The following is a 10,257-nucleotide window of genomic DNA, read 5'->3' on the forward strand; positions in this document are numbered from 1 at the left end:
GCCCTTTAAATGCTTCTTAGAATCATGCTCTTTTGAAAATATATTTAAATTGAATAAAAATGAAAAATTAATTATCAGAAGTGGAACAAAATCATATAAATTTTTTCAGGAAAAAAACAGGTCATGTTCTAAAATTATGTGAACTAGTTCTTAGTGTGGTAACCATGAAATGACTAGGTTTAAGAAGATAAGTATAGGAGACACATAAATGTCATCAAATGAGATTATTCAAAATTTAATCTCATTTTTTGTTGGTTGAATTTTTGGTTAGCCAAACCTTAGAGTGCTCGGTGATTACTCCTAGGTCTATGCTAATGAATCATTATTAGTGGTGCCTGGGGGACCATAGGTGGTACCAGGCATTGAGTCTGAGTCAGCCACATGCAAGATAAGCTTGCTACCTCCTGAGGATCATGCTAGCCTCACAGAAGCAATTAATTTTTTTCTTTGTAATCATGCTCCCTCAGTATATCCCTAACTTAAAAAAATAGTCATGGTTATTGATTTTTTTCCAAGCATATTACTTTACTTCAAACTGCTCTTTTTGATTAGATAACTCTCTTCTTTTAAAAAACATGTATTTTGCTAGGAAAATATGCTCTGCTTAGTTACCATAGAAATATTTCCTCTGATCCTAACCCATAAATGTAACTAAATATGCCACCAGATAAATGGAGAAGTGAGGAGATTTGTGGAAAAAAATAATATTTGCTCAATCATATTTTGAGTCATTTAGATTTCCCAGCAATGAAGTAGTATGTAGATGGACAATATTTCATCAAAGAAAGAGAAGTGTTTTTAGTCAATATCTCCTCATATCAGGTTGAACAAAGAAAATGGTGTGATATAAACAGAATTTTTTTAAATTTATTTATTTTTTAATTGAGTTACCGTGAGAACAGTTACAGGGCTTTTAGGATCGAGTCTCAGTCATACTATGCTCAAACACCCATCCCTTCACCAGTGCACATGTTCCACCACCAATAACCCCAGCATACCCCCCCTCCCATTCCTCTTCTGCCTGTGTAGCAGATGATTTTCTCTTTACTCTTTCCTTACTTTGATTACATTCAATTTTCGACAGGAAACTCACTATCATTATGTGGAGTTTTTCCCCCAACAGTCTGATCTGTCAGAATAACATCATTAGATTGTATGTTTTCTATTGTTGTTAACAAAGAACATATGTTGTTGCAAGGTCGCAAAAGCAGCCACCCAGATTTGGAATTCTGGTATTAAGTCCAGAGGTATTTCTGTCAGCAGCCGCTGCATTCCGAGATTGGTTTCTGTGGTGCTGGGATCATGGTTGTTCAGGAGTGGAGGAGCTGTTCATAGGCAACCGCTCGGGGTCTCATTTAGGCAAGAGGCAGGGCTGGTTCTGTCTTCCTCATCGCAAGATTTCCTATCCATCCCGTCCCATCACTGCAAACTCCTACCTCTCTGTCCAATTGGTTCAGAATGTTGGCGGTCGCCATGCTGTCTAGAGGGGAAAAAGTCAAGGGACAGAAACCCTTCCCCTTCCGGGCTGCATGGGGCCTTAGCTTAGTTCAGAGTACAGAAGTATATCTGCCAGCAGCCGTTGCATTCTGAGATTGGTTTATGTGCCTCTGGGATAATGGATGCTCAGCCATTCCTGAGCATATATTTGTATATCAGGAAAGGTTGCACAGCCGCATAAGCGGCCGCGTGGTTTGGAGATGTCCCAGTCCCACATACCAGAGCTGTGTTAGTAGAAGCTCAGTGTCACTGGGGCTCCATCTGGAGAAGGTGTGATGGCTGTACCTTCCCCGTCTGGCACTCTGGTGTTGTTGGCCCGGTCTGGGGTCCAGAGCGATCTCCAGCTTGTGGTGCTGCTGGAAAGGCTTGGATTCTTCACTGCTGGTTGTGGCAAGATGGAGCTGAGGGAGGGTTGAGGGCATGACTTCTGGCGGCTGGGACAAATTGCAAACTGGGCTGGCGCTGCCCCGCTCCAGTGCCCCCTGCGGTTTAGAGATATCCCAGTCCCGCATACTGGAACTGTGTTGTAGAAGCTCAGTGTCGCTGGAGCTCCATCTGGAGAAGGCATGTTCTCGTAAACAGTATTTAAAAAAAAATTCTAAGATCTATACAAGAAACTAAATGTAACAAAGGAATGAAATAATCACTAGTCATTCATTTAAATCATGTTTGTAAAACAAAGTAGTCACAGTTAAAGAGCAAAACCTACCTTAGTTTATTTTGGAGTAGCTCTACTTTATTTAAATAGCCATTGCCTGAAAGGTTTAGGAGAATAAATACAATAAATATACACAGTGAGACAGATACACAGACATACAAACACATATGCTTTAAGTTCTGTAATCTATTCATGAGCAGATAGCTTCTGACTAGAGATATACAGGTCAGGAAGACATGAGTATTCACTAACCAAAAATGTCAAAATTTAGGGAGCCTGAGAGATAGCATAGCTAGCAAGAAACTTACCTTGTTTGGCCACTCAACACCTTTATTGCAAACCACAACACCTAATCAGATAGAGAGAACAAAAGGGAATACCCTGCCATAGTGGCAGGGTGGGGTGGGGGGAGACGGGACTGGGGAGGGAGGAGGGATGTTGGGTTTACTGGTGGTGGAGAATGGGCACTGGTGAAGGGATGGGTTATCAAACTTTGTATGGGGGAAACATGAGCACAAAGATGTATGGATCTGTAACTCTACCCTCATGATGACTCTCTAATTAAAAATAAACTAATAAAAAAATAAAAAAAAAGAAAGAAACTTACCTTGTATGTATTCAACACAGGTCCAATCCCTGACACCTCATCTGGTCCCCCTAGCTCTACCAGGAGTGATCCCTGAACACAGAAGCAGGAGAAAACCCTGCTTGAGAGCTGTATCTCAAAGACACACACACACACACACACACACACACATCAATACTTAAACAAAAATTTTTTAAAAACTTCACTGTCATTAAGTATCTATTCATGCTGATTATGGACTATTTTTCATTTTATTGATAGTATTCTTATTTTTTAATCCCCCATTGTGATTCAAACTTCTATGGATACATTTGGCCATGGTGAAGTGTTAAATACCTTGTTCTCTAACACACAATGTTTCTTTGTAAAATTATTAGAACCCAAAAACAATATAATCACTTAATTTAACAAATACATTAAATTCAGTTTTATCAGTCTGGATAGGGTAGCTGTGATGGTTAACACAGCATTAAATATCAACAAAGACATAGTAAAAAAACCTTGAAAATTACATTTGGATTGGAAGCAGCATATCAAAAGATATTAACACTTTTACATTTTTCTTCACACCCTTACATTTTCCGTCATGTACTTGTAAAACAAAAAAAGGAGAAACAAAATATTAATTGAGAAATATTTTAGATTACAGAAGCAAAAAGATAAAACACTGAAATATGGATGTTAGATCTCATGTGTTGAGGCCAGTGTTCCTGTATTCCTGGCCATCTCCTGCTGGGAAAAGGAGCAATATACTTCTATAGTATGAGCTAGCAGCAGAATCCAGCTAGATATATAACTCAAGTGCTAAATCTAATTCCTACTTAGTTGGCCTTCTGTCTTATTGGCTTATGAGATATTTAAAAGAGGATGGCTGGGATTTCCCCAAAGGTAGTAGAAATCTGAGATTTGCTTCTTGGATATTAGAGATTCTAGTATTTTGTACCATTCTGAGTGAGGTGTCTGGTCTGTGACAGCCAGCTAGTGGGAAGACAGGTTTAGAGAAGCTTGCTAACAAACGGCACCTCCTTAATAAACAAACAGACAAAATCTTGCATAGTTCTATCATATATTTGCACAGTTGTGTAGGCAGCCTGAAATGTTTGTCTTCCTAGGTGCCAAGTACCCATTCATACTCCCCTTACTGAATCACCAGACATGGCAGTATGGCATGAGGACCCCTTTTTCATGAAACTTGCCCTCAGTTGGGAAGTAACTAATCCTCCATTTTGATACAATGGGAGCCTGATCTTTTCCACTCCCGAGTGTAAAATATCTGTAAGTATTACAATTAACATTTTATCTACAACATATATACAGAGGTCAAGTCCGGAGCAAATTTGGAATCCATAATTAAGATCATATTTAAGATATTGCAACAAAGTACATGACGCTTATAAGGCAAGCAACAGTGGTCAAAAGTATGCCTGAACATAATGACCAAAGAATATATATATATATGTATATATACATATATATATGTATATATATACATACATATGTGTGTATATTTATATGTGTGTGTGTTTGTGTGTGTCTCAATGCCTTTTTCCCGGTGTTAGTAGATACAACATCTCTTTTCCTTTTCCTGATATTCTTTGGTTAGTAGATTCATCCTTATACCCTCTCCCTGGTGTTCTTTGATTGCTAAATAAACCCCTATGCCCTCTTCCATTTTCATGTACTGAAAATGTTCTCTTTTGTATTGTCTGTCTCTATGTTTCCTCTTCACAAGGTTATTGGTCTCATAAGTCTCTCAATGTCATTTAACTACAAATATAAAGATTATTTTCAAATAAGGTTGCAATCTGAGCTGCTTGGTATGCATACTTCAAAATATATGATTTTGAAGGGCTCCATGCACACATAAACGGGGTGGAGGGAGGGAGACCCCCCCGCTAACCTTCCAGCCATGGTGCGCTCCCAGGCACCACAGAGGGGCAGGGAAGACGCTCGCGTCCGGAACTGCGTCTGCTCAAAATATATACTTAGGAAAAAATAACTCATACTGACACACAATGGAAATTTTCCATTTTAGAGATGATAATGACTTACATTGTAGCACTGTATCACTGTCAAACCGTTGTTCATGGATTTGCTCAAGCGGGCACCAGTAATGTTTCCATTGTTAGTCTTGTTACTGTTTTGGGGTTATTGAATACACCACAGGTAGCTTGTCAGGCTCTTCCGTGCAGACGGGATATTCTTCGCGCCTTTTTGGGCTCGCCGAGAGGGATGGATGAATCAAACCTGGGTCAGCTGCATGCAAGGCAAATGCCGTACCTGCTGTGCTTACAGAGGAAAAAAAAAAAAACACTGGTAGTAGAGAAGTGGTTAGTATAAAGATAATTTTGAAATACAAATTTGTTGCCTAACTGGAACGAGGGTGAAATGAATGTAGGAAACAAGATTTTAGGACTTGGACTTGATTGCTACACTCAGAAATTGAGAAAACTGAGAAGCAAATGTGTATATAAAAGTTTGCTTCAGACATTAATATTAACACATTAATATTAACATCTGATTAGATTTCTACATAAATATGTTTATGAGATACTTGAAAACTCAAATATGGCCTAATTTAAAGGTATTATGACTACATACAGGGATTATGACTATTTATAGGTAAAAAAAATCATCTTCATTTAACTAATACTTATTACAGAGTAGGAAGTCAGTAGTTTTAAACTGTTTATTTGAAAAAAATATAAATCCCTTGGAAGAAAGGTTTTATTTTATTTACTTACTCATTTTTGCTCCCAATACAACTCTCATTACAGTACCAGGCTTCCATAAATATTTTTAGTTACACATGTAATTAGTAAACAGTAGTTGGTAGCCTAATGAAACAGATATTCAAATAACTAATAATTTAGGATCCTGCAGTTTGGTGGCAAAGAGTTCATTCTTGAAGTGTTTTCCAATATACCATCCCAAACATTTATAAACGTAATAAAATGCTAAAAATACTGCAACCTTGGGTTTAGAAAAAGTGAAGCAGGCGAGGTTCTTGACGTGTATGCAGCTGACCTAGGTTTGATTTCTAGTGCTTTTTATGATCTCTTCTGCCATGCAGCAATGATCCCTGAGTGCGGAGCCAGGAGTAAACCCTTAATGTTACTGAGTATGGACAAAACCCCTCTTTCCTGAAATGAAAACTAGAAGAGTTTTGGGAGTTGAATAGGTTCTTTTTGCCCTGACATACTTTTATATCTGATGTTGATATTCTGCTCTCTTGAAGCAAAAAAATGATACAGGCACTCACTCCCCCTGCTCACATATCTCCTGGCAGCTTCCTCAATCCCTATTGAATCCAAGGGAATGTTTTATCTATTTGAAGATGTGGTTGAGATCAACGATCTATGTTTGACCCACTCGGTAAATTTGCACTTCAAAAAATTCTGAAATATATGATCAGTTTTTTGGTCTTCTGCTAGCTTTGAACAAGATTTTTTTTAATGTTAAAGGTTTTTGCAGTTTCTCTGCCTTATTTTTATTTTTCAATATAGTGTTAAAAATGACTTGAAAGAATTTTAAAAAACAGTTTTGCTTATAAAATGCACATATAGTCTTTTTTTTTCATGGGGTGGGGCACATCCAGCTGTACTCAGGGCTTTATTCTGACTCTGTGCTCAGGGATCACTTCTGGCAGTTTTGGAATACTGTATGTGGTGCTGGGGATCGAACTGAGGTTGACCACTTTCAAGAAAAGCACTCACCCTACCCACTGAACCTGTGTACAATCATTCTGGTCCCTAAGATACACATACATTATACATATTGCAACACATATGACTACACAGATAGGATAGGAAGTAACTTCTTTTTGACATCTTCAAAACTATTTTGAACTACTATAGATTGATATTTTATTGTGGCTGTGGAACTATGGTAACACATCAGAAGTTAATAGCTACAACTATAAGAAGTAATAGAGTCACTTATACAAGAGGAAAATATTCTGTCATCAGGATATTTATGCTGTAAGGATATCACAGTTATCCACTTAAAAGTTGCTGACCACGCGAATCCACCAAAAAGTTACTGACCAAAGCTTAGACCTCTGAGAAACCACAGCCAATTGCAAAAAAGAGAAGACATGGAAGAGGACTTCTATGCATTATAATAAATATTCATATGCACTCAATGTTCAGGGAGTCAAAACTCAATCAAAAGCAGCTCTTAAGTGTACCAAATTTCATCCTCTTTAATGCTTTTAATTAACAAATTCTACTGCCAACAAAGGAGAGAAAGAAGAAAAGGAAAAGCTCATAGAATCCCTTTAGCCATAGTATTTGACTCATTTTGTTTTAAATCCCCCTAATATATTTTGCACATGAATTGCACCACCCAAACATAATAAAGGCTCTATTATGAACAAGTATTAAATATTGTAGATGCTAAATTCCAGTCTAATAAGGGATATTTTGTCTTTCTGATTAAAATATAGTGATATAAATTTTATTAGAAGGGAATGTGGTCTGCTCACTTGTATTCTAGAAATAACTTCTATATAGGAACATTTCAAAAATGTAGCAACAAGTTGTCACTTCTGTTAACCATAGGAAGGATGGCTAGTGGTACTTTTGCAATTTTCATATCGCAGCAATATATTCCATCAGTTCAGAATGAACATCAAATCCTTTATGTTGTAGGGATGAAAGGTAGAGTTATAGATTCCAATACTCTGAAGTCAGTTATAGCAGGTGCAGTGATTTAAGTCATTCTAAGTGTTCTCTACAGAAGCTATGGTATGCGGCCAGGTGGGAAAAAATACCAAGCAAACTAATCTTGAAACTCTTTGCTTTTCAATCATCTTTTAAAAAGGAGAAAAGATTGCCATTTCTCTTGGATGGTTTAGATATGACCCCAAAAGAAAGAGGGAATGGAACTAGTAAATTCCTCCCTATCTATTGATTGCATGATTTGGAAATAAAATATAAATAATAGGTAGTAAACACACTTACTCATCAACTCTCTGTCCAGTAGAGGGCACTGGGCTGGCTGGACTCTTATCTCCTAGAAAATAGGGACAGGTAGATCTTTTAAGAAAACAAATAAAGAATGATATTTTCTTCTAAGTACTAAGTTAGAGTGCTTGGCAATTTATTCTCCAAAGGCAATGCGAAACAGAAATTACTGTTGTTTTCAAATTTTAACAATTCTCTATAAAATTGGTAGTAATAATGGAAAACAAATTTTCTTTTTTCTTGGTCCCCCCCCCATCTTTGGCTACATCCTGTAGTATTCAGTGGTTGCTCCCAGCATTGCTAGGGGGTCTGTGTAACACTGAAATGGAACCCAGGCTTCCTGCAAGCAAAATATACACCCCAGTCTTTTGAGCTCTTTCCTTAGCCTGGAAACCAAATTCTCATGACATTAATGCAATATGTCATTTGCACTAGTTCCTCCTGAGAGGGGAGGAGGCAGAGGTTCAGTTATTTCTGGCCATCCATATTTTTTTCTAAATGTAAACATGAACACTGTGAATCTAAGTTTGGAGGAGGATCTTTTATTTTCAAAAAGCGATAATATTTATTATCATTGTGCTCAGAGGATTATTCCACAATCCTTGCCAACAGCCCTGTGTGTGTTTTAAGGTAACATAATTCCTCTGTTATACATGAATGAAACCCCGGATAAATATTGACCAATAGCTTACAATTTTTCTTTTTTGTTCTGTGACTTTATAATCTTTATAAAGCTGAAATGGGTGCAGGGAGGCAATCTTGTAGAAAGTTCAAAAAATATTCAGAAATACAGTTGAACTTCAGACTGCAACCAAAAAGGAAAAAAAAAAGAAAAAAGTTTAAAGGTAGCCATATTTGTGAGAAGGCATTTTAGATAAATGGTATGTATAGATCAACCAGAAGGACACATTCTCTGATATTTCAAGCTGCCTTAAATCTTCCCAGGGACAAGGCTCACAAGTTAATGACAACCAACATTTGCCTGGCCCAATGTTCCCTTGCCATGAATAGGAGTATCATACATATCGCTGAACACTCTTTGTAGAGCCATTTGGATTAACATCAAAGAACACCCTAAAGACAAACATAAGTAAATAAATAATTCAAGCATATGTGAAATATATTAATAAACATTACTTGCTGGAAATTTTGAATTTCAACGTTCCTGCAGTTTTACATTAAAGACCACTTAGGCTTTCGTGGACATTTGCATTTTTTACATTTTGTCGAATTCACAACATCTGCTACTCCTTGGAAAGGTAGAAAATAAAGACCAGGAGGCTTCTGGCTTCTCCACACAGACCCATTAAAAGAAGGACCGAATCCCTTTCGTTTGTACTTTTATTTCATAACACTCGATTCCGTATTTCTATGGAATATGCATAGGAACAGAGCTACATCTGTTGACCAGTTACAGCTGTGCCCATGATGACTCGCTAGCAATCCATCCTCTCCACGTGAAGTGATGCTGCTTAGAAGGAAAGCGAGAGCTGTAAGTGCCATACCTTTATTTCCCTCTCACTGTTCTGCTAAATGATTCGTCATCATCCCAGTGGTGGCTTGGTTCCTCTGTCTTATTCAGAAGCTGCCAAGATATAGTCAGATGCAAACACCAGGAGATGGGAGCATTTAAAGCTAGAGACAGACAGCATGGCAGCGGCCGCTGAGCAGTTTTATCCCCAGCCCTAGACAGCGAGGCAGCAGAACAGAGCAGTTTAACTCGGGGGGACAGCAATGAAAAGTGTGGCAGCACATGAGAGCACATGCTGTAACAGGCTGACAGACAACATTTGGCTTGTATCAGGACACGGACTCAAAAGCAATGGAAAGACAGAAAAATAAGCTTCTCATTTCCTTCTGAGAAATTAAGTCCAGCTTCTGACTACTGTTCTGTGTTGGTTGGGGTTTGAATACATAAAAGCAGACAGGCTTTAATTCATATCTGGTAATGAGTTTTCCTTGGCTTTTTTCCCCCCTTTTCTTTTTTCCTTTGTAATGTCAGAGTGGCTCTTTCCAAACGACTGGAAAAAATCATTTTTGTTTCCTCAAAAGACTGGATTTGTGACTCACATAACAAACTTCATTTATTTCTTCCTATATGCATTCATTCAAAAGTACCTACTAGAGACAACCACTGCTTTAGTTACGTGGGATGTCATGAGAACAACAGACAATCAGCCCCACCATCCTGGAACTTACATAACAAAATATGCTGTGACAGAAAATAAATCTGCATGAAATATATAATAGACCAGATGGCATGCAGGCCATGTAGTGAAGTGAAGCAGGAAATGGTGTAGAAATACCAACTTGAGTTTAGGCAAGAATTACACTTTTAAATAAAGTGCTAAAAGAAGATAAACTTGTAGTGGGTGAGGGAACTAGGTCAGATTAGTGTGTGTGTGTGTGTGTGTGTGAGAGAGAGAGAGAGAGAGAGAGAGGGAAAGAGAGAGAGAGAAACAAGGGCAATGATAAATATTATAAGAGTGCAACACATTTTATGTATTATGATTATTTTAACCAATAATAGCCTGGTATTTATATAGCTC

The 10,257-nt window shown here is 37.8% G+C and overlaps 1 long non-coding RNA gene across 1 annotated transcript; it reads right to left on the bottom strand.

Moving 5' to 3' along the window:
- Positions 1-1,035: 1,035 nt before the first annotated feature.
- Positions 1,036-4,901, bottom strand: LOC129404435 (uncharacterized). The gene is made up of 4 exons (XR_008629865.1): positions 4,794-4,901; positions 2,763-2,834; positions 2,207-2,252; positions 1,036-2,114 (listed from the first exon to the last, which is right to left on the bottom strand). It is a non-coding gene; the product is annotated as an uncharacterized LOC129404435 (long non-coding RNA).
- Between the last annotated feature and the right edge of the window lie 5,356 nt (positions 4,902-10,257).

This window comes from Sorex araneus, chromosome 4 (assembly GCF_027595985.1).
Source record: "Sorex araneus isolate mSorAra2 chromosome 4, mSorAra2.pri, whole genome shotgun sequence".
In the NCBI taxonomy this organism is placed as follows: Eukaryota; Metazoa; Chordata; class Mammalia; order Eulipotyphla; family Soricidae; genus Sorex; species Sorex araneus.